The sequence below is a fragment of the Dermochelys coriacea genome, chromosome 5, assembly GCF_009764565.3.
Source record: "Dermochelys coriacea isolate rDerCor1 chromosome 5, rDerCor1.pri.v4, whole genome shotgun sequence".
Lineage (NCBI taxonomy): Eukaryota > Metazoa > Chordata > Testudines > Dermochelyidae > Dermochelys > Dermochelys coriacea.
Genome location: NC_050072.1, coordinates 57,608,337 through 57,634,629, shown reverse-complemented (window position 1 = coordinate 57,634,629; position 26,293 = coordinate 57,608,337). Strand labels below are relative to the sequence as shown.

The window sequence follows — 26,293 nt, the reverse complement described above, 5'->3', positions numbered from 1 at the left end:
ACTTGAAGGACTCTGAATCAGTGGCTACTTTAGAAAATGCAGGCATACGTAATTAAAAGCCAGATTTTGCCACCCTACATATAGTAATTAGTACTTTGAGATCCTACTGATTTCCATGTGAGTAAGGGTGGCAGAATCTGGCTCTAAAGGAAAAGGGTAACCTTGTCTGTTTCCTTTTACAACTAGTGTTACTCCGAGAATCCATTTTTACTTTTAACCATAGAATGGGGAGAGTCATATAAACGACTCTCCCAAACCCAGAATATGGAATCAGGCCTGCCTTTTTAAGGACATAAGAGCTGCCTTGCTGGGTCAGACTATGGTCTATCTTGCCCAGTATCCTGTTTTGGACAGCAACTTGTACCAGAACTTCAAGGGGAGTGAAGAGGACAGGGCAATTATGGAGTGATCCACCCCTGTCATCCACTCTTGGCTTCTGGCAGTCAGAGGCTTAGAGTCACCCCAAGTGATGGGGTTGCATCTCTGACCATCTTGGCTAGTAGTCATTGATGGACCTATCTTCCATGCACGTTTAAAAGTGCATGCATACTTTTGTGCATATAGTCCAATTCAGATAAGCATGTCTAATTTGTATTAGTCTGCACATTTTGCTTGCACAAACCTGGCTTGCCCTTGTGCATTGGGCATTTTGTACACGCAACTCTGGCACAAACAAAAGTGCTTCTGAACTTTTAAAAAGTGGCCTCAAAATTGAATTGGAATGTCTATTAAACATAGCCATTTTTGGTCTTAAATGCTTTATCTGCATGTAAACTTAAAATAAAAATGGAATTTTCTTGTTTATTTTTCTAGTCTACTATTTCAATAAAATGAAAAATGTTATCTGATACATGCTCACCTCACACAAAATGGACTGGTCTAAATTAAATAAGGAAAGAAAATATTTTTCCGGTTTGATTGTCATAGTCTTTGCAAACTTTATCTTGACATCAAGCAAAGAAACCAATTTGAAATGTTTAAATAAAACAAATTTTGTAGATTAAAATCATGGCTACACATCTTAGATATTAAAATCCTATTTTTAAAAATATATTGGTTCCTAGACAATGAGTTTCTGGATTTACTTTGTTTAGAAGCTAAATTTCCACCATCTTTTACATCACCAGCTTTAGGCACTGAGAAGGCCTTGTACTGGAATTGCATCCAGTGACCTGTAAAATAAATAGAAGAGTATCTTACATTATTGTGATGTTTATAAAACTTTCATAAGTATCAACAACCATTTAAAATTGAAACTGCTACCATTCTTCCACTTTTACTTTGGTTATTATTTATAAACCACAAAGAAAAGAAATAGAAAAATGATACTTACATTTTTCTCACTTCTAAATTAGGCTACATGGTTATTAATTATTAATACATAAATTATAATAATATAAAGTGATTTATACTGATTTACGTTACATATAATGTAAAATCAAATCTGGTGTGTTAAAGTGTTACAGTTGCTATGAAACAGTTGTTTTAATTACAAATAATATGTTTTACCAGCTGTAGCTCTGTCATTTTTTAATGTGAATTACACTTTCAAAATCCAGAACAGAGACATCTGTTGATGATTACAAGTACATTTTTGTGTCATAAGAAAAATTTATGGTCTAAAATACAGCAAATGATCTTCATAGGTAATTGATATTAATTTTATTTTTTGCATAGTCTTTGTTTTCTGTAACCAACTGAGGCCAAATCCAGCTTTCTTTTCTGATATTAGTTAAGCAAGTAGGGTTTGTCTCAAAAAAACTTTTAAGTATGAACACACTTTAGCATGACTGTCAGATTTTGGGGCTCATTCAAAACATCAATGTGGTCTGTTCATTCCATCTCTTTAGCAGGCATTCATTTGCTATTATTCTCAGAGAGATGTTTAGTAACATTGGACCAGATCATGCCATTGATTTCTAACCAACGCTTAATCGGGAGTTCTGCTTAAAATCAATGGCACGATCTGGACCATTGTGAGACTCTTCATAAGGAGCAAATATAATACCCTATGAAAACTAGAATAAGCTGGAAGTACTGATGGTGTGGCATCAGTCTATAGACTGAAATGAGAAAGACGGTTTGATAGCAAACAATATTTAGAAATAGAACCAAGTTAAAGGTGATGTTTTGGCTGCTGGGGTTTCTTCAGGCCATGGTCTAAAAACCAAAAATTTTTCTATTTCTTCGGCAGCCTGAGGAAGGCCTCAAAGACAAAATGTTGCCTTTAACCTTGTTCTGTATTCCAGCATGAATTTTAAAACTGGAAGAATGTTTTGGGGACAAAAGGGATTGGTTAACTAAAAGATCAGAAGAAAGCTGCCATTATTGGTAAATAAGACTGCTCCTGATTTCACTAAGCCCAATTATGGACCCAAGCATTCATCCCAAAACCTCTTTCTAAACAGTTCCCTAGTGATAATGTTTTTATACTTAGGATCTGATCCTATAATCCACATTTACACAAGCAGTCCCACTGAAATTAAAAGGTCAAATTCTGATCTCTTTTTTGCAGTGTGTAAATCTGGAATAAATCCATTAAGGTCAGTGCAGTTGCTTTAGATTTATACCAGTGTGAGATCCCATACACACGAATGATACCTAGATGAGTAAAAGTTACAGGCTTGGACCCTAACATTTTACTATTCAGATGAGGCTACTTTAAGTATATAAATTCTGAGATTAATAAATATTTTATGCTCCTACTATTTTTATATTTTTCTACAAGTTATTGATGGTAATCAAATACTCTTTAATCCATATACAAATTAGGCCTCTTTGATAAAATCTATACTTAAATGTTAAGGAAATATAGAGTGAAAACAAGGCAAAGCATTAACTCCTTAAAACAGTTTAGGACACTCAGTATATTTCCTAGGAAGGAGATCGTCATATAGACTCACTTCTGTAATGTATATGCTAACATGCGCTGCTAAAAATGGGTTTGCCTTTGACAGATATGGCCTTAGGCATGCAGAGATTGTGACATTCATGGGTATAATGTATGAAAGCCTAACACACAGAGCCTGCATCTTTCTGATTCTCTGAAAATAAAGTGATGGAATCACACTGAATTTCTAGTACATGTAACCTCAATAAAAATATATGTATTATTGTTCAGAGTTATAGGAATAATCAAGTCATTAATAATAATTCTTAGACCGTATACATTTTGTATGGTCACAGTTCTGCATAAACATTAACATATTAATCAATAATATAGATACCACCTTTTGGACCTGAGATAATCATTGCTTTTCGAGAGAATAATATACAGTATATGGCAGTGAACAAAATCATATCTCAGAACAATATATCGCAAAGGGTCTACATGGTTTTTAGTTCTGATTCATTCAGAAAATGTAGGGCAAAATTCAGTAGGCAGTGTATTATTATATAGGTGGCACACTGATTTGGGTTAAATTCTGTTCTCCAATGCCATGCCTAACTCAACTAAGTAACTGCACTTAATTCAGGTAGTTCACTGGGCACTCAGAATAAAGGGATCTCCCTCCTACCCCCTCTGTCCAGGCCTGGAGTGGCAGTGGAGTTGCTCTTTAGCCCTAAAGGCTGCCGTAATCCCAGATATTTGACAAGTAGCAATAGCTAGTAGATCTTTGTAGTGGTGAAGCCATTAGTCCTGCTCCTATTCCTCCCTCTGTCCACTCCCAAAGCCTGTGGGGTGTCGTTATGTACAAGGAGTTCCTGCAGAGGTAGGTTCCACATCATGGACAGAGGACAGTTCTCTCGGGATGAACTTCATCTGAGTAGGGAAGGAAATAGACTTCTAGGATTGAGGCTGGCACAACTGATAAAGAGAGCTTTAAACTAGGAATTAGGGGGAGATGGATGGAAGATGTCCACGAAATCTCCACGCCAGATTTTAGCATTGAGAGGGAAGAAGACGAAGTAAGAAAGGATACAGCCGTGGGAAGGAGAATGTATATAAGGAGCAAGGGCGGTGTGGATACTAGTCTAATAGGTTATACTGGCTGTAGAATGACTGTGCCTAATTGGGTACAAAATGTGAGCGAGGTCAAACAGCAAAAATTAAGATGTTTATACACTAATGCGAGGAGCCTAGGTAACAAAATGGAGGAACTAGAGCTACTGGTGCAGGAAGTGAAACCAGATATTATAGGGATAACAGAAACATGGTGGAATAGTAGTCATGACTGGACTACAGGTATTGAAGGGTATGTGCTGTTTAGGAAAGACAGAAACAAAGGTAAAGGGGGTGGAGTAGCATTGTATATCAGTGATGAGGTAGAATGTAAAGAAATAAGAAGCGATGCAATGGATAAGACAGAGTTCGTCTGGGCAAAAATTACATTGGGGAAGAAAACTAGTAAAGCCTCTCCTACGATAGTGCTTGGGGTGTGCTATAGACCTCCGGGATCTAATTTGGATATGGATAGAGCCCTTTTTAATGTTTTTAATAAAGTAAATACTAATGGAAACTGCATGATCATGGGAGACTTTAACTTCCCAGATATAGACTGGAGGACCAATGCTAGTAATAATAATAGGGCTCAGATTTTCCTAGATGCGATAGCTGATGGATTCCTTCATCAAGTAGTTGCTGAACCGACTAGAGGGAATGCCATTTTAAATTTAATTTTGGTGAGTAGCGAGGACCTCATAGAAGAAATGGTTGTAGGGGACAATCTTGGCTCAAGTGATCATGAGCTAATTCAGTTCAAACTAAATGGAAGGATTAACAAAAATAAATCTGCAACTAGGGTTTTTGATTTCAAAAGGGCTGACTTTCAAAAATTAAGGAAATTAGTTAGGGAAGTGGATTGGACTGAAGAACTTATGGATCTAAAGGTATAGGAGGCCTGGGATTACTTTAAATCAAAACTGCAGAAGCTATCAGAAGCCTGTATCCCAAGAAAGGGGAAAAAATTCATAGGAAGGAGTTGTAGACCAAGCTGGATAAGCAAGCATCTTAGAGAGGTGATTAAGAAGAAGCAGAAAGCATACAGGGAGTGGAAGATGGGAGGGATCAGCAAGGAAAGCTACCTAATTGAGGTCAGAACATGTAGGGATAAAGTGAGACAGGCTAAAAGTCAAGTAGAGTTGGACCTTGCAAAGGGAATTAAAACCAATAGTAAAAGGTTCTATAGCCATATAAATAAGAAGAAAACTAAGAAAGAAGAAGTGGGGCCGCTTAACACTGAGGATGGAGTGGAGGTTAAAGATAATCTAGGCATGGCCCAATATCTAAACAAATACTTTGCCTCAGTCTTTAATAAGGCTAAAGAGGATCTTGGGGATAATGGTAGCATGACAAATGGGAATGAGGATATAGAGGTAGATATTACCATATCTGAGGTAGAAGCAAAACTGAAACAGCTTAATGGGACTAAATGGGAGGGCCCAGATAATCTTCATCCAAGAATATTAAAGGAATTGGCACCTGAAATTGCAAGCCCATTAGCAAGAATTTTTAATGAATCTGTAAACTCAGGAGTAGTACCGAATGATTGGAGAATTGCTAATATAGTTCCTATTTTTAAGAAAGGAAAAAAAAGTGATCCAGGTAACTACAGGCCAGTTAGTTTGACATCTGTAGTATGCAAGGTCCTGGAAAAAATTTTGAAGGAGAAATTAGTTAAGGACATTGAAGTCAATGGTAAATGGGACAAAATACAACATGGTTTTACAAAAGGTAGATCGTGCCAAACCAACCTAATCTCCTTTTTTGAAAAGGTAACAGATTTTTTAGATAAAGGAAATGCAGTGGATCTAATTTACCTAGATTTCAGTAAGGCATTTGATACCGTGCCACATGGGGAATTATTAGTTAAATTGGAGAAGATGGGGATCAATATGAACATCAAAAGGTGGATAAGGAATTGGTTAAAGGGGAGACTGCAACGGGTCCTACTGAAAGGCGAACTGTCAGGTTGGAGGGAGGTTACCAGTGGAATTCCTCAGGGATCGGTTTTGGGACCAATCTTATTTAATCTTTTTATTACTGACCTTGGCACAAAAAGTGGGAGTGTGCTAATAAAGTTTGCAGATGATACAAAGCTGGGAGGTATTGCCAATTTAGAGAAGGATCGGGATATTATACAGGAGGATCTGGATGACCTTGTAAACTGGAGTAATAGTAATAGGATGAAATTTAATAGTGAGAAGTGTAAGGTTATGCATTTAGGGATTAATAACAAGAATTTTAGTTATAAGTTGGGGACGCATCAATTAGAAGTAACGGAAGAGGAGAAGGACCTTGGAGTATTGGTTGATCATAGGATGACTATGAGCTGCCAATGTGATATGGCTGTGAAAAAAGCTAATGCGGTTTTGGGATGCATCAGGAGAGGCATTTCCAGTAGGGATAAGGAGGTTTTAGTACCGTTATACAAGGCACTGGTGAGACCTCACCTAGAATACTGTGTGCAGTTCTGGTCTCCCATGTTTAAAAAGGATGAATTCATACTGGAGCAGGTACAGAGAAGGGCTACTAGGATGATCCAAGGAATGGAAAACTTGTCTTATGAAAGGAGACTTAAGGAGCTTGGCTTGTTTAGCCTAACTAAAAGAAGGTTGAGGGGAGATATGATTGCTCTCTCTAAATATATCAGAGGGATAAATACAGGAGAGGGAGAGGAATTATTTAAGCTCAGCACCAATGTGGACACAAGAACAAATGGGTATAAACTGGCCACCAGGAAGTTTAGACTTGAAATCAGACGAAGGTTTTTAACCATCAGAGGAGTGAAGTTTTGGAATAGCCTTCCAAGGGAAGCAGTGGGAGGAAAAGATCTATTTGGTTTTAAGATTCTACTTGATGAGTTTATGGAGGAGATGGTATGATGGGATAATGGGATTTTGGTAAGTAATTGATCTTTAAATATTCAGGGTAAATAGGCCAAATCCCCTGAGATGGGATATCAGATGGATGGGATCTGAGTTACCCAGGAAAGAATTTTCTGTAGTATCTGGCTGGTGAATCTTGCCCATATGCTCAGGGTTTAGCTGATTACCATATTTGGGGTCGGGAAGGAATTTTCCTCCAAGGCAGATTGGAGAGGCCCTGGAGGTTTTTCGCCTTCCTCTGTAGCATGGGGCATGGTTGACTTGAGGGAGGCTTCTCTTCTCCTTGAAGTCTTTGAACCATGATTTAAGGACTTCAATAGCTCAGACATGGGTGAGGTTTTTCATAGGAGTGGGTGGGTGAGATTCTGTGGCCTGCGCTGTGCAGGAGATCGGACTAGATGATCAGAATGGTCCCTTCTGACCTTAGTATCTATGAATCTATGAAGACTCAGCACAAACAAATCCCATCCTGAGACAGCAGAACTGCTGCCTCCACAGCAGCTGTACTGTACAAGAAGGAGAAAGATATGGAAAATGTGGATTATATTGGGTAAGGATTCCACCCCTTTCTTATGGGCACGGATACTTACTGATAAAGAGGTAAAAGATCAAACATCCCAGCGGAACCAGAGTTCCAGGAGCCCAAGATGTGATAGATCAGCAACTGAACTACTTGAAAGACCCTAAAGATGCTACAAAGATGTAACAGGCATTGGCAGAGGGCTAGTCCTGCTCCAGTTGAACCCAATAGGAATTTTGTCTTTGACTTTAGTGGGATAGGAATAGGTCCTGACTATGCAAAAAGGAGCCAAATACCTAAACTGGATAAAAAAAAACCTTTACAGAAATAAATCTGGCTCTTGAAAAGCTTGAAATCTGCTTTTTTTAAGCAGTGGGAAAGAGGGAAGAGTGTTATGATATGCAAAATGAATCAGCAGAAAAAATAGAGGTGAAATTTTTCACACTTCCTACTGCATCACACACACCCTGTATATCACTGTAGCATTGTTCAAGACCCATAAAACTGCTGTAGCCAGTCAGGGAAGAATTCTCCCAACACAGGCATCATGTAGGACAGCCGAAGGCTTACCATAGATGTACCATAAACATAAATCACAAACATTTGTACATACTAGTCTGGAGTGTCCAGACTAGTCTGTACAAACATGTTAATTAACTCAAGTTGTCAACTAATTAACTTGAATTTAAAAACTGTTGTGTAGACATACCCTTGGGATAAATGACTAACAAAAAGACAAGGTGGGTAAGGTACTATGTTTTTATTGGACCAACTTCTGTTTCTTATTTCAGATGTGAATAATTTTCAACAATAAAATTGAGGGGGACACCACATTTGAGTGGAATGTAGATACTCTGGGGACAAAAATGAGTGACAGTATTTGAAATGAGGAACATTTGGGGTATGCATACCTCTGAGGGATGTTGTGAATCTTAATTGATTTAAAACACTCTCTGATCCTCAGAAGAAAAGATATGATAATACCTTGCATTTATTTTGTCAGTTTTATACTGCTATGAATTACCTGTAAAACTTAACAATTTTCCCCCATATAAATCTTCAGTTATGGTTTCCATAAAAAATGTTTTTATATTTTTTCATTTTAAACTAAAATATGGCCTTCTAAATGTAAATTTTTACTTACAGAAACAGGGTGTTTCTATCTACTTTGGACTGAACTAATTGTTGAATAATGGGGACTCAGTATATTTCTACAGCTCGGGAATTATTGCAAATGTTTTCCATTATATTCTCTTGAATTTTTAATTAATATGTTTGCATCCCTTTATGCAAATACTTTAGGAAATTTTCTTACTGGTAGGGATGATCTCGGAAGCAGTGGGTTTTAAGCAAATATGGCAGAATGTTTGAAGTAAAGCAATTTTAGTCTGTAATCTCAAGCATTTGTACCAGAAGACTAATTTTAAGAGTTGTGTTCTTTCAGACAGGAAACAGAAACATATCACGGGACCTGTCCTAATGAAAGCAGCTCAGATTTCAAATATTCACAACTAGCTGTTCATAGAGCTCTCACTTGTGCCAGCTAGGCACAGCCCTTAGTAAAGGAAAGTGTGGAACTTGCACCTCCCCTGTGGGAACTCAGAGATAAATTCTGTGTCAGACAGTTTCTTGTGATTTCTTTTCTTATTTGACTTTCACACATCTCTTTCTTTCCAGTTCCATTTCCCCTATTATACTCCCCCTTATATTTTTCTTTTTTACTGAGACTCAGTGAAGCACATGCTTCCTTGTCCCCCTCTCCTTTGATCTTTCTCCTCTTCCCACTCAAGCTTGAGACAGAGGCCTCATCAAGATGATCCCTTTCTCAGTTTGTGAAGTATCTTTGAACCTAGATCGCCTACTCCACAAGGTTACATGGTGATCTGCTGTACCAACCACCAAATCCTAACATCAGTCTGTTAAAATCAGACCATTCTACACATGAGTAGAAATTGCTGGAATTATTATTTGAAGATGTTTCCAATTGTGACAAGAATCACAAGACCAAAAATCACAGTCTGTTTTATGTTTGCTTAACTGTCAGACAAGAAGTAAAAGGAGAGACAAATGTACAATCCTACATAGTACAAAACATCTCAAGATCACTTTGACATGTTCATATATATTCTAAAACTACAGAATATGGAGAATTTAAAGATGGGCTAAATCTTTTACCTCATTTGCTTTGTTATCCAAACAATATACTTAATTGGGAGTAATTTCATAAAATACTTTTCTCCATTCATGATTCTGTTGTGTCCCAGTTTAGTGGAAGCCACTTAAAGGAGAGATCCAGTAATGAGAAGTTATTTTACCTTTGTATTTGGCACTGGAATCTGTGAGTAAAAGGATAGCTAAATATGGCCTTTATTAATCTTGTCTGCTTTGCACAAATATTGACATTAAAGCTTTAAGAGGACCCTTCCTTATATGTTTCAAAGCCCTGGTCATGAATCTAGAGAGGATATCACCAGCACATTTCAGTTTCCAATTTCTAATAGAAATGGTTGAACCTCTTACTTCCCCCCAACTGCCCAAAATAATAGAAAAAGAGAGAATATTTTCTTCTCTCTTTCTCATCAAATTCTGGACAAAAATATTATTGAAATTCAGAACATTTCAATCAACTCTCTCACATTCACTACCAGAACCATGGAAAAAATGGATTTACTTTCATTTGTTAACCCAAATGCCAGTTACTTTTTATAGTCAGAATTTTGAGAGTCAAAAGACGTCTTTGCTCAGCAGAAGACGAGAGGAAGGGGGACAGAGGTAGCCACTTTTCTATCACTCTTATCCTGGGGGTATCTGAGGTTGGATTAACCTCCAGAGTAACTCAGGGCAGGCTGAGGGCCCCTAGGGAATCACCGAAACACAAAATGCTCCAGTCAGACCCATTCCCACTCTCTATGCAATGGGGGGAGGAGGGGAAGAGGGGAGAACAAGAATAAGTGGTGTAGTTATGTACACTGGCCTTATGCTACCCAGATAATCCCCTATGCAACGGGAATCCCCAGCTAGCTGTTTAAAATAGCTTGCCATTCTCACTGAGCTGCTCTGGCTGAGGCCCTACATTATGTATGCTATATGCATTCTGTTGGACATATCAAAGACATGGATTGAAAATTCCCCCACATATTTTGCACCAGTATAATTTTTAAATATATAGTAAAATGGGATTCCAGAGATTAATTTAAATATAATAGAACGTTAAAAATAATCACATCCTGCAATAATTTTGCCCTGCAAGACCTAGTTCTAGAACCATGTTGAGATCATGGATGAAATTATTAATGATGTTAATTATGCTAACAATAACAAGAAAGCAAGTGTGTCAAAAACATTTGAGTTTGGGCTCCATTGTACGTTATCTTTCCTTGATTGTGTTTTGCATTCTTTCTTATGTCGTTGCTCACAATAGTAACAAACTTAGGGAGAAATATCAAAAGCAAGAAACTAAGGGGAAAAAAAGTAATGTTTGCCAAACTGAACACAACAACACTGCCAGGGAAAGCAATGCTGTTTTCAAGCTTCTGAGTGAGAAATGAAATTCAAAAGATACAGAAGAGAATTTAATATTGTCTTATTAAAGATGGGTTATACCAGCTACAACTGTAAGATGTATGATGAGGAAATGTGCTACATAGTTAAGATAATTGCATCCCTACAGGAATGATCCCTGAAATTTTCTTTGTGGTAATTTAAGAAATGCAAGTGCAAGTATTATAACAATGAATCAAAGTGGAGTGAATGGCATGTACAGTACTATTGTGAAATTTTTCAACTACAATAGCAATCAAGACCTTGTACTGGTTGTGTGACATTTTAAATCCTGGCTATTGATCATAACCCTTCCCTTCAGTGAAAACCAGGATGGCCCAAATGAGTTTTGCTGAGCAGTCATATTATTCTAGAGAAGAGTGGCATCATGTGTTCAAAATAAAACCTGGAACTGAAGAACAGTGAGGAGAATATATGTTCCTCCACATGTGCCTTCCTTATGGTATGATAAGCTTTCCTTTTTAGAGAATGGCAGACAGAGTTGACAGAGTTCAACTTTCCTTCTGTAGGTCAGGGAGTTATGGTTATGAAAAGCTGCTCAGTGAACAATGCCATTTCTTCTACTTTCTCAGATTAAGGTTCATAGGTCTAAATCTGTAAATCCAGAAGTGATAACAGGTTTCAGAGTAGCAGCCGTGTTAGTCTGTATTCGCAAAAAGAAAAGGAGTATTTGTGGCACCTTAGAGACTAACAAATTTATTAGAGCATAAGCTTTCGTGAGCTACAGCTCACTTCATCGGATGCATTTGGTGGAAAAAACAGAGGAGAGATTTATATACACACACACAGAGAACATGAAACAATGGGTTTATCATACACACTGTAAGGAGAGTGATCACTTAAGATAAGCCATCACCAACAGCAGGGGGGGGAAGGAGGAAAACCTTTCATGGTGACAAGCAGGTAGGCTAATTCCAGCAGTTAACAAGAATATCAGAGGAACAGTGGGGGGTTGGGTGGGAGGGAGAAATACCATGGGGAAATAGTTTTACTTTGTGTAATGACTCATCCATTCCCAGTCTCTATTCAAGCCTAAGTTAATTGTATCCAGTTTGCAAATTAATTCCAATCCAGCAGTCTCTCGTTGGAGTCTGTTTTTGAAGCTTTTTTGTTGAAGTATAGCCACTCTTAGGTCTGTGATCGAGTGACCAGAGAGATTGAAGTGTTCTCCAACTGGTTTTTGAATGTTATAATTCTTGACGTCTGATTTGTGTCCATTCATTCTTTTACGTAGAGACTGTCCAGTTTGGCCAATGTACCTGGCAGAGGGGCATTGCTGGCACATGATGGCATATATCACATTGGTAGATGCACAGGTGAACGAGCCTCTGATAGTGTGGCTGATGTGATTAGGCCCTATGATGGTATCCCCTGAATAGATATGTGGACAGAGTTGGCAACGGGCTTTGTTGCAAGGATAGGTTCCTGGGTTAGTGGTTCTGTTGTGTGGTGTGTGGTTGCTGGTGAGTATTTGCTTCAGATTGGGGGGCTGTCTGTAAGCAAGGACTGGTCTGTCTCCCAAGATCTGAGAGAGCGATGGCTCGTCCTTCAGGATAGGTTGTAGATCCTTGATGATGCGTTGGAGAGGTTTTAGTTGGGGGCTGAAGGTGATGGCTAGTGGCGTTCTGTTGTTTTCTTTGTTGGGCCTGTCCTGTAGTAGGTGACTTCTGGGTACTCTTCTGGCTCTGTCAATCTGTTTCTTCACTTCAGCAGGTGGGTATTGTAGTTGTAGGAATGCATGATAGAGATCTTGTAGGTGTTTGTCTCTGTCTGAGGGGTTGGAGCAAATGCGGTTATATCGTAGCGCTTGGCTGTAGACAATGGATCGAGTGGTATGATCTGGATGAAAGCTAGAGGCATGTAGGTAGGAATAGCGGTCAGTAGGTTTCCGATAGAGGGTGGTGTTTATGTGACCATCGCTTATTAGCACCGTAGTGTCCAGGAAGTGGATCTCTTGTGTGGACTGGTCCAGGCTGAGGTTGATGGTGGGATGGAAATTGTTGAAATCATGGTGGAATTCCTCAAGAGCTTCTTTTCCATGGGTCCAGATGATGAAGATGTCATCAATGTAGCGCAAGTAGAGTAGGGGCATTAGGGGACGAGAGCTGAGGAAGCGTTGTTCTAAGTCAGCCATAAAAATGTTGGCATACTGTGGGGCCATGCGGGTACCCATCGCAGTGCCGCTGATTTGAAGGTATACATTGTCACCAAATGTGAAATAGTTATGGGTCAGGACAAAGTCACAAAGTTCTGCCACCAGGTTAGCCGTGACAGTATCGGGGATACTGTTCCTGACGGCTTGTAGTCCATCTTTGTGTGGAATGTTGGTGTAGAGGGCTTCTACATCCATAGTGGCTAGGATGGTGTTTTTAGGAAGATCACCAATGGACTGTAGTTTCCTCAGGAAATCGGTGGTGTCTCGAAGATAGCTGGGAGTGCTGGTAACGAAGGGCCTGAGGAGGGAGTCTACATAGCCAGACAATCCTGCTGTCAGGGTGCCAATGCCTGAGATGATGGGACCTATTCATGATGACGACAGCACCTCCTTTGTCAGCCTTTTTGATTATGATGTCAGAGTTGTTTCTGAGGCTGTGGATGGCACTGTGTTCTGCATGGCTGAGGTTATGGGGTAAGCGATGCTTACAGCAGGATTGTCTGGCTATGTAGACTTATATAATTATAATTGTAGAATTATATAAGGCAAAGATGGTAAAACCCCAGTTGTTCATCTAGTCCATTTCCTTGCTACTGAAGGATTATTCCTTTCAGTATATTCAATAGTAATTTTTCTGGTGGTGGTGTAAAGTCTCAAAGAATGGGAGTCCACCACTTTCCTTAGAGTTTTTTCCACACTGTAATAGAGCTCACCATTAGGAAGTGTTTTCTTTTGCACAGTCTAATTTTTTTTGCTTTTTGTTATTTCATGTTGTTACTTCTAATTATTATTAATGATAATCTAAGAGTTATATAGCATCTTATTTCCAGGTATATCCTGAGACACTGTGTGCCTGATCCTGCAGCCCTTACTAATGTGAGTTGTTCCATTGATATTGAAAATCACTAACGCAAATACAATCGTGCAAGGTGCTGAGTTCCTCACAAATGAGAGCCCCTCCACATTTATTAACTTCAATGAAAATTCATCATCAAATTAAAACTTCTTGCCCTTTGCAGCCAAGCATCTGCATAACATTGTCCCACCTTATTTGGCCTAGCCTCTTGATCTGTCCCTATCTCTTCTTTTCTGCCACTTAACCTTGATGCTGTTTGCTTCTCTCACAATCTCTCTGCACCTTTTCCCTTGCACCCCTCTGCATAAAAGAACCTCCCTAGACTGATTCACCAAACCTTACCCTTATTCAGATCTCTCCTTAAGGCCCACTTATTCCGCAAAATCCACCAAGTCAACCAAGACCATTTTTTTTAATCTTGGTAACTTTTTTATTTTGTAAATTGTAATATAAAATATAATCAGCCATGTTGTGGAAGTGCTTTTTCTGAATAATCACAATCTTTTGCTATGCACATTGTTTCTCCTCCTGCATCCTATCCTGACACTTTTGTCATCTTTTTGTTGCAGCATATATCAGAATGCAAACTCTTTAGGAAGGGACTGTGTTTGTTTCATGTAATTGTATGATACATAACACACTTTTGTATGCTCAATGAATATTAATTATTAATTATTATTATTATTATATTATTATTATTAATAGCCTGATCCTGAAGTACCTAAACAGGAGCTGTAGCTCACGAAAGTTTATGCTCAAATAAATTTGTTAGTCTCTAAGGTGCCACAAGTACTCCTTTTCTTTTTTTCTAAACAGGAAAAAATCTGTAGACTTTACTGGGCATTTTGCCTCAGCAGAGAGTTAGGTTAGGGCCTAATAAAGTATATTCTGATTATTTTGTTCATCACTGCAGTGCAGCTACCTTGAGGTGATATGTAGCAACTATTTTACAGTACACAGTAACTGTACACAATATTCTAGATATAGCATCATCAGAACTGCATAGATAAAAATATCACTTCCCAACTCATTTGATTTAATGACATTTTGTATACAGGCCAAGATAGAAGCAGCTTTCCCCCCACCCCACCAAACTGTATTGAAAAACCTTATTTCCAATTTCTTGTTGATTGTCAGCTGTATTTTCAGAGATGTAGGCACCCAAACCTTCTACTGAAGTAAAGGGGACCACCCAGAACTTTAGAAAACCAAACCATACATCTCTTGGAGCATGACTGCTTTCCCCATGTTTTATTTCCCTCCCACCGAATATCTGTGCTTCATTTTGTGTTTCTTATTTATAGGGCCGGGCCAATATTGTAAAAAAAATTGAGATCATCCATGCAACTAAAACTTGAAAATTTACTTTGATGATTGTATGTTCAGTTTTTTTTCTTTCCATTAATATTTGTATGAGCAAAGCTGCAGAAAGAGATCCATGGATATTTGAATACATATGTATTTATGTAAGTATTTGCAGTGGAAGTGCTTGCACAGCCATTTTGAAAGAAATGTGGGTTTGGAAAAGTGGGAATGGGAAGGAGGGAGGTTTTCACAGAGGACCTGGAGGAGGAACAAAAACATATAAATATAAAATGAACAGCAGTCTTGAAGAGGTGTGGGAATTGTTGAGGGCTGTGACAATAGTGTTCCTGCAGCACTTCTGGGATAGAGAGATATTTAATCCTCCTGTTGTTGCTTGGAGTACATCCTGGCCTTGTGATGGAATGATTGCCTCATAACTGATATTCTTTGGTACCACTTGTGAAGGAGGCATTTAAAGGGATGTGCTGTACTGTGTCCAAAACGGTCACTGCTCTAGTCACAAAGAGCTAGACAAGCTCCTTGCAATGGCATAGTGTGGTGGGAAAACAAGCAACAGCAGCACCAGAGTAGAAAGTAGGTGAGAAACCACATCAAGTGAATGTGGTGGAAGAAGATATACATGCTATGCTTAATGCCAGCATGTCATGTGTAACAGCACTCACTTGGCTATCAGTCTCATTGGAAGGCAGTGGAAACTTGGATGAACTTCAATGAAATTCTGAGGCTACTGTCACTGCAAAAACAGGTTCCAAAAGAGGTTCAGTGTCTGCAGCAGAAGCAGCAGGAAGTTGACATACAGGAAGGTATCGAAGAGGCCTTTCCTCTGAGGATGGCGATAAGGGATATATAACTCTGTCCTGAACTTGCTGCTAAGGAGCTCCCCTTGCTATGCAGGCTGGACCATATACCAGGACTGATTTAGCACTGTCATTGAAAAGGGATAATTTTATTTGTTTAGTACTGTTAGCTTTCCATTTTTATTCAGAAGGATTTTTTTAATTAAATTATTTTGCAAGATATTGTTTAAGTAGTTATAGCTCTACTTTAATATTAGTAGTTGTAGTTTAATGCTTTCCAGGAACTATTACACATCATTTGAAGTGATCTTTTCATGTGATCCATCTGCTGCAAACAAATTTTTTCCTCCTTTTTTCTTTTAAATATCAAAGGAACCTTTTTTATTTAGTTAAAGACATCCAGAATATAAGGGGTATCAGACAGACTGAGCACTGGTGTTTGCAGTATTTCATTTTCCAGGAGCTTGTGGGTTTCTTCTAACAACATATGAGAGAATGGGACTTTTCCAGGAATTGTTTTCAAGAAGTTAAAGAAATAGGATTCCTAGAATCTTTTGTATTTCTCCAGTCATTTAACTAACTAATAAAAACATTATGTATATGTGTGATAAACATTTTTAAAGTCTGTTAAATAACCTGTAAGTCAAATAAATCTTGTTTCTATTGAAGATATATATCTATTTCTTTCCTTCTGCCAGGAGGAACCCTAGTTTTTTTAAATCTAAGATCTACATACATAGCTAAGTATAATGCTCTTCTGTATGGAAAAGATTTAACATTGCCCAGAATTCCTTAAGCTTATTTATCTCCTGCTTACTTTCAAGTTCCCTCCCCCATCCCACCTTCCTGGGAGATTTCAAACCCCAATCAGCCCATCATCCTGTTTATAAAGATTTGGTCATCCAATCAGGAAATAGAAACAATACTATGTGAATTAGTGACAAAAATAACCTTTTATTCTTTTAGTCTTGCAGACCCAACATAGTTAAGAGAGACTGAGCTGGAGTCTATTCCTTCTTGTATATCAAAAATAGAGTTAAGCTCTGAACCTGCAAACACTAACACCTGTATTTATCTTTATAGAAGTTAATAGTCTCATTGAAGTCTATGCATAAAGTTAAGCGTATATGTGTTTGCAGCATCAAGGCCTTGTTTACTAAATTTCAATTGCAAGATCAAACAGTAACACCTGTGCAACCTTATTAAAGGCCTTCAGTTTCACAGGTGTAAATGAGGCCAGATTTTAACTTGTAAAACTTTTATTACTGATGAACAGATGTTATCCTATCCACTCTTAACTTTGAGATCCTAAGACAGAGTTTGTGAGAATGGTAGTTAGAAAAATGTTCCTTATAAACTGACTACATTTGATATTGAATAATTTGGAGATAATAAATAAGGAACTTGGGATGCTATGCTTATAGTTACGTCTCAAGGTAGAATTACATTTTAACTCTTTCCAAGTTTTTCTCTGCTACTATCAAGACCCATACCAAACCCCTATCTTTATCCGCAATGGTAAGTCTGGAAATCACTAAGGGGTGGCCTGTTTTTGAATATTATACACTCTGGAGCTTTTCCTATATTCATTGTTACCTTAAATACATTAACATGCCTCTGAGCAGAGGTACCCTTAGAGCACATAAGCTCTGAAAATAGCCGCTGACCCATCAAGTTATTTAGATAGACCTACTGAGATCCTGCACCATGGATTTTGTGAAATAGAGAGACAACTTTTAAAAAGAGCTTCTAATGCTCTACTCTTAGGCAAACAAAGACTTCAGGGGGGAGCTACGCGCTTGAGTAAAGATATGCATGAGCCTAAGTGTTATCAGAATCACCTAAGTAGCTGAAGGCTTAATTTTGAACTTAGAACCAGCTGAAAGCATAAAATTAGAAGCTGGACCAAGACTCTTTTAAACTTTTGGTCTATAACAGAGTAAAAACAACCCTTGGCTCAAAGTATATGGTGGGTTTGATAAAACTGCTTTTGAAAAAGCTTCTATTCTAAAATATGGATTACTGTATGCACAAAGTACCATGTTACATTGCTGATTATTTTCTTACAAAATAAATATTCCAACTTAATCATTTTTAGCAATAATGTTCTTGGGTGCTTCAGAGTGATGTACCATGTATGTGAATTGCAAAATGAGATTTTGGTCATTACATAATTACACAGGAATTTGTTTTGTTTCCTTCTGCTCCTCCTGTCTGTCTGTCTCTATATATGTTGTTTCTTCTCTCATAGTTGGATTGTAAATTCTTTGGGCAGGGACCATCTTTTTTTCTGTGTTTGTGCAGCACAGAGTACAATGAGTCCAGTTCCACAATTTCTTAGGCACCTGAGTCCACTGACTCCAGGCAACAGGTTCCCATTTTTGGATCACTAATCAGAAAGAGGCACATTCCAGCAGCCTGGACGTATGTGCCTATCTCTGAGAAAGAGGTAGGGTATAGCGCACACCCCATTATTTGGTATCTCCTTCCAGCTAATTTAGGTGGCTCCCCATACAGCATGCTGGCTTTTGTGGATCATGTCTAAGGAAGCTGTATCTCCCCATTTATAGGTTAGGGAGCACCTAACTCGGGCTTTGTAGATCACAGTGTTGCTCTTGTGATTTTTCTAGGCACCCTGATGCTCAACTTGCCAATACTTAAGTACCTTTGTAGATCCTACCCTGGGTCCATGACTGGGGTTCAAAGGCGTATCACCAGGGGTGAAAGTAAGGCGGTACGGGCCAGTATGGTGTAACGGTAAAAAGTGGCTGCCAGTACCAGCCTGTACAGCTTTAACATTGCTGCCCCTTTTGCTCCCCCCTCCCTTGTTGGTGGCCCTGCCGGATCCCTAGCGGCAGGGTGGTAAAAGAGGCAGCGACGTTAAAGCGTTGCCACAGCAAAGGAATGCTGGAATCCCGCAAAGGAATCCCGGCTGCTGATGGCAGGGGCAGGCAAAAGGAACAGCTGCCCTGGGGCCAGTAATTTAAAAGGGCCCAGAGCTCCAGCCGCTGCTGCAGCAGCCGGCTCCCCGGGTCCTTTAAATCGCTGCTAGACCACAGGTACCATAGGCCAGGCAGTGCAGATGGGCTGGCTGGGGGACGCTCACACCCAGCCCTGCCCCTTCCGCCTGAGGCCCCACCCTTCCGGGGGCGAGGGTGAAGCTGGCCCCCTACCAGTAAGAGATCAATTTTACTTTCGCCCCTGCTTGTCACAAAACAAATAATAGTAATAATAATGAGAAGATAGCACAGAAAAGTAGCTGAAAGAAATCTCCATTATGCTTCCGTTGGATGAGTAATCAAATTATATATCAAAATAGTACTTGGAAAAAGTAATCCTCTATTGCAAACAATTACTTAAAAAAATCTGATTACATTAACATCCTTAGTCAGCATGTTACTTCATTTAACTTACTAGAACCCTCCCAACATTTTGGGTTCTGTTAGGTGTTTGGGTGGAGTTCAGACCAATTCTTATTTTTTTCTGAGTTGTCTGATCATCTACGTAGATGTTTTATTCCTATCATTAAAATGTGCAGGAGAAAGAAAACATCAGCAATTTCTCTGTAACTGATAGTATTTCAAGAGGGAGAGTCAAATGGCTGTTTCAGTGTAATTAAATGTATAATCAGAAAAAATATCTAATTATATATTTTTTTAAAATTACACTAGTACAAAATGAAATAAAAAGAAGAAATCCTTAGTTTAATTATGGGTCAACTAAAAAGCCCTAGCTGAAATTACTTTTGTTTTAATGAATTGTGAAGGTGCCAATCCTGTAAACTCTTGGGCAGCTCGGCTGCAACTGATTAGCATGAGGGCAGACTATGTACCCACATGGAGTCCCAATGAAATTAGCAGAGATCTGTGTGGATTCAACACAGGAGTATGCCCATATGTTGTCACTTGCTGGATTAGGACCTTGCGCACATGCTTAACTTTACACACTTGAATCATCCCATTGAGCTCAAATGGGGGAGATGGTCTTATAAAATAGCTATGGCTGGAGTATAAATTATTATTATTATGGGCGTTATGCAAACACAGAAAAGACACAATCCTGGCTTTGGGGGGCTTACAATCTAAAATACACAACAGCCAAATTAGTGTATGAAGAATTCATACCAATTTTTTAGTTACATGTGTTGTTGGGGTTTTTTTCATCTCCAATTTACTTGCCAAAACCCACAAAGAAAAATATTTTAAAAATAGCTAGGATAGCGCTACAATTTCTAAGAAATATTTTGGATCTCTTGTTACTGTATTACATACTTTGTGAATCAAACTCACAGTACATAAATTTTGTAGAAAGGCAATATTTTGAGTGTGCAACATATTCCAGAGCAAAATGGTGAATCTTTTTGCATAAAACCTTGGTTAAAATATTTTGCCTTTTTCACACAGTGTATGATAGTAGTTAGGAAATGTTAACACTAATAATATAATAAATACAATTTATCTATTCTGTACGTGACTATATAAACCATTATAACCAAATGTTCTTATGTCAAAACAGTATTCAAATGCAATATTGTATTATGACTTTATTCAGTGATATATAATAAAACATTGTTAAATGAACATTTTTCTTAAAGATGTCCTAGGCCCAGGTATGTGTATTTTCTGACATTACTCAGACTATTCAAACCCAGACAAGAAAGTGTTTGATGAAAAAACTTAAGCTTTCCTTCATATATATGATTTTTGTAGTGCTACTTCCTACTCTCAGCTGTGGACCACAGTTAATTGTCATAATTTGCTTTTATTTTGTATGATGATTCAGTGTGTGTGAAAGGGTCTAGTCTATTTGACCAAAGTAGTAGGAGGAGCAACCCTCAAAGATGGGAGGGAACACACAGAGTTGTAGTTAGTCTTCTGTGGCCATAAGGAAGGAAGGCAGGATTTCCCCTTTGTCAATACAGTACTGTGCACTATCTTGTGCTATAAAATACTGCTATGGGAAATTTTTTTAAAATGCTTGACTTTCCTATATATACAAATGTTGTTCATTTACAAATCCATCTCTAATCTTTTCAGAAGTATTAAGATAAATAATCTTTAGCTCTGATATAACACACTTTTGTTTGTAGGTCTCAAAGTGCTTTACAAAGGAAGGTATCCTTACCCCTATTTTACCAGTGGGAAACTGAGACGTGATTTATTTCCCCCGAAGTCACAGCAAAATAATACTACCTTGCTCTTATATAACATCTTTCATTGGTAGCTCTCAAAGTGCTTCAGAATCTTTACATGTATTTCTCCTCACAACTCTCCTGTGTGGTAGGGAAGTGCTATTATTGCCATTTTTACTGATGGGAAACTGAGGCATGCAGAGCCTAAGTGACTTTGCCCAAGATCATACAGGAAGTCTGTGGCAGAGTAGAGAATTGAACCTTTGTCTCCCAACTTCTAGGCCAGTGCCCAAACCAAGGAAGAGAGCCCAGGTCTAATGGCATAGTTACTGGACTTCACTGCCTCCCATTTAAGAGGCCTGTTTTGTACAGAATATGTTACATTTTGGGTTGAGACACCAAAAATTAAGTGATTTTACAGATTTATTTCTGCAGTCTTCTTTCTTTCTTGTTACTCTGAAGTGTGCTACCTATTTAAGCCCAAACACTCCCCTATTGACACAGTAGAACCATGTGGTTCCACTGCATGTGTAGTGAAAGGACACAAAGGGTCAGATTTTTTGAAGAGTTGAGGTGGGTAAGGTGAGATCTTCTATTAGACCAATTTCAGAGACAAGCTTTGGAGTTTACGCAGAGCTCTTCTATAGGTTTGGGAAAAGTAATCAGAGTATCACATTAAATACAAGGTGGGACAGATTGTTAAGCATAATGGGTTAACACAAGTTGCTGGTGGCTAGTTAGAGTGCAGTAGGCAATTAACACCTTTTCAGTCATAGAACAAAGGAAGGTTACAATTTGTTGTAATGAGCCATAAAACCTCTGTGTCTCTGTTGAGCCCTTGTGGCACCTTAGAGACTAACAAATTTATTTGAGCACAAGCTTTTGTGAGCTACAGCTCACTTCATCTGTAGCTCACGAAAGCTTATGCTCAAATAAATTTGTTAGTCTCTAAGGTGCCACAAGTACTCCTTTTCTTTTTGCGAATACAGACTAACACGGCTGCTACTCTGAAATCTGTTGAGCCCATGATTTTTGGTGTTTAGCAGAGTTATCAATTGAAATTCCCAGGATTACTTTTGAAGGTGTCTTCCTTTTAAGACAAGGAATGAGAGGTCAGATATGGATGATCAGTTTTTAAAATGGGCTTGCCCATGGATGAAAGGGTGTTTTTGTCTTTTATAATTATTCTGTGTGAGTTTGTAGAGAGCATAGTGATTGTCAGTTTTATCAATACAGTTGTTGATGGATTATTTGATGCACTGGATGAGGTACACCATGTGTTGTGATATGTACGTGTAGGACCCGTGGATCTTGAAAGTGGGTTAAGGGGTGTGTGGTAGCAGTGGAGATGTGTCTGCAGGTTTTGCTTTTGTTGTTATGGTAGGATCTGCTGCTGCTTTGAGTTTGTGTGTTCTGGTCTGTGGGGAGATTGCTTCTGATGATCAGCTTGGTGAAGCTGGGGGGTCCATTGAAGACCAGAGGAGAGGGTTCAGGAAAGATTTCTTTCATGATGTGGTCCCCATTGAGTATGGATTGTAACTGTTTAATGATACCCCCATATAGATTCCAGTGTGGGATGGTAGGTGTAAATAAGATGTATAGGGTCAGAGGGTGGGTTTTATTTTTCCATATTGAAGCAGGTTCTTTTGGGACATCTGGGAGGCTTGTTCCACAATGTGATCTACTTCTCTGGTGGAGTATCCTTGCTTGGTGGAGGCAATTTTAAGTGTGTTATGGAATATATCCCGAACTTTCTCCTTGGAGCATATTCTGTGCAATCTGAGTGTGTGGCTGTAGATAACAGATTTCTTGGTGTATCTGAAGTGGTTACTGGATCTGTGGAGGTAAGTGTGGTGATCTGTTTGTTTCTTGTGTATAGTGTCTGTAGGGTTCCATTGTTGAAATTGATCATGGTGTCCAGGAAGCTGATGCAGGAGTATTCTAAAGAGAGTTTGATGGATGGATGGTGGTGGTTAAAGTTGTGGTGGAAATCTCTGAGGGAGTTTAGGTTTTGTGGCCAGAGGATGATACTATTATTAATGTATCTCAGGTATATCATTGGCATATCAGATTTTTGAAGGTATGTAGGCACCTCAAGATACAGATAGGTGCCTACTGTTCCTGATTCCAATCAAAACTATTCTAGCCCTTTTGCTTAGATACCAACTATTCTGGGACTTCATTTGATGATATGGTAACAGACACCATATAGAAATCTAAGACAAACAGATTTTGCTTGCCCCTCCAGAATTCCCCAGCACCCAGCAAAGTTATTTAGATGGGGGGCTGTAGGAAAGACTTGGAGCTTAATGCCATCTTTCATGCCATTGTTCCACATATAGAACTCCCATATCTGTCAATGGGAGTTTTGAGATGGATTGATGGCAGGAAAAAACTGTTATATTAACAGGTTCATTCTTTTATTTACTAATTATTCACTTCACTGCATTTCAAATTCTCATTTGATTTTTGTGCACACTAAATGTATTTTTAAAGAAGTCTATTGTGTTAACCTTTATTTAATAGAATATCTAACTTACCTCAGTGTAACTATAACCTTTTTTATTATGTTAATATGCTCCACAATAGGGAATGTGGCAGGGAGTATATCATCATTGTTTTCCCCATTTTACAGAGGTAATGAGCCAAAGAGAGGTAGAATGATTTACCTGAAGTCTTGGAGTGAGTCAGTGTCAGAGCTGGGATTAAGATCTAGGATTTCCTGGTGCCCATTCCCACACTCAGACCATTTGATAATGCTACTTCATGTGCTCTCTTACTACTATATAGTAGTTTGTTATATATTTGTTATAACAACTATGTTAAAGAGAAAATTACCTGAAACATAAAATATGTAATTATTTTTGTGCCCTGCTATCTATAAACTGAAAGATATATTTTCTCTCAGTAGATAAGCACATATATGCATTAGTGTATTGCACATAAAGTGAAAGAGAGAGGATTCTGTCCTTTAAAGTTATTTTTTACTCAGAAAAATGAATATGCTTTGCAACAAGCAACTTTTTCTAATACAGTTTAATAATTCTATGTTTCAGAATAGAAGATGGCTTGTGAGTTATGTAGAGGAGAATGACTGAAATGACTGTTTGGAATTATTCTGGGATTAGACTAGAATGGGGTCTACTCTGCCAATCTAAGGTAATATTACTGAACGGCAAGAAATCCAAAGTGATATATGTCCAGCTGACTGTGTGTTGACAATGTGAGGCCTGACAAAAGTTCCATACGCCTGAAGCCAAAAGAACCAGGAAACTGGGTAAACTTGGGGATGTCATCACTCTGTGAGACATGGGAAACACAAACCTCTTTCTAAAAGGTATTTAGTCAATGGGATCAGAAGAAATATTAAAACCTTCTGCATATCGTCAGGTGATATATAGAATTTACTTACAATTAAAGTTAAAAGTTCCGTCACAACAAGCTAGCATCTTGAAGTTGAAGTGAAAACTGCTAATGAGTTATTTACCAATCAACCGATTATAGAACATGAAATACAATCACATGCTAGTTTTCAGTTCATTTGTAGAGAAAACCTTTCCAACATCACACATCCCATTTAAAAAAAAGAAGTAATTTTTAAATGAAAAAGTGGACAGTTAATCATAGATGTTCCGATCCTGCAAGGGCCTGAGTGCCCTCTTGGAGTCAGTGAACGTGATTCTGATCCCCCTTATCCTGGTGTAAATCAGGCCTATGGTGTTAGCTTGGTATAAAATGAGAACAGAATGAGGCCCAGTGGGTAAAGCAAACAGGATTTGGCATACAATATGCATCAAAACTAGTGTGATTTATTTAAAACAATGTTTTTTCTTTAAGTTGTATCTGTACAGGAGCAGAAAATACCTTGAAGTCTGAGGTATACCTTGTTCTGTCTGACTCTGCTTCCTTGAGGTTACATAATTTAAATTATCTACTCACTTTTCACTATAGATAGCAGTCTGGTCTGTAAAAGATATTAATTATTATATAATAACTTTCACTAATTGTTTCTCCCCATTGAGTATTTAAAAACTTGGTTGTGTTGACAATAGTAAAGGATAATGAATGGTTAAGTTGTCAGCCGTGCAAAATGAAGTACTCAGTCTCTGCTAATCATTTTGGTGAGATAGTCAATATGATTTTACTGATATTATGCCATTATGCTTTTGTCATCTTATAAAAACCCCTTCACAGTAATAAATAAATAATAATTTTATTATTTATAAAACACCCCCACCAAAGTGCTCAAATTGCTATACAATAATACATTTAAAACATTCATAAAAAATATTACAGACAATACTGCAAATCCTTAATTTTCAGAAATCCTATTTACTTCAGCAGGTTTGACTTGTTCTATAAACATAGGGCTAGTAAAACTGGGTCCTTAGTAATACAAAGCACACAATACAAAAAATGCAATAGGCATGAAAATAGGAACAGTTAGATGAATTTTAAAAATTGGTTTGAATGAGAGAGTTTCCCACAACTTTATCAGGCACTTTAAATTAAGTTGCATATACATGGATATCTAAAGTTAATAAATGTCCTGTGCATTAGAACTCACCAGTAAGATTTATAGGTTTTCCTCTCTTAAAGACAAATGCTGTACACATATGCACAAAGTGTCCTTTTGTGGGAGTTGGGTGCTTTTAACTGAGACAGATTTTGGCCCAATCCAAGTATGGAATGCTTATTAATGTTGTTGGGAATTAGGCATATGTTGAAAAGAGAAATATACTCTCTAGCTTTTAGTGGGCTGTAATTTTAGAATCCACTTAAATGTTTAGATTGTTTTGAAGCACTTCTTTAATGTTATATTATTCTGTGACACCAATGCCCTGCCCATCTATTACTATCAGAGCACTTCACTTAAACAATATTTTATTAATTTAGAATACGAAAAGATGCTTACTCTCTTTAATATTTTTAATCGTAGCACTAGTATTATTCTTTACAGTTTTTAATGAGATCTCAAATTGATTTTGATGCTATTATGCATCTTAGTCTTTTGTTCATTATGCATAACTCAGGTGCTGATGATTTATGGTGCAGCCTAAAACAATGGAGGCTGTTGCTTAGCTTCGAAAGGAAAATCTCCTTTAAAGTTTAGTTTCTT

At 38.1% G+C, this 26,293-nt stretch overlaps 1 long non-coding RNA gene across 2 annotated transcripts in view; it reads left to right on the top strand.

Moving 5' to 3' along the window:
- The window catches only part of LOC119856246, a 168,937-nt gene that overhangs the window by 45,773 nt on the left and 96,871 nt on the right, over positions 1-26,293 (top strand). For both annotated transcript variants that reach the window (XR_005293219.2, XR_006281505.1), the window contains exon 3: positions 24,231-24,333. This is a non-coding gene — a long non-coding RNA (uncharacterized LOC119856246). The remainder of the gene's footprint in view (positions 1-24,230; positions 24,334-26,293) is intronic.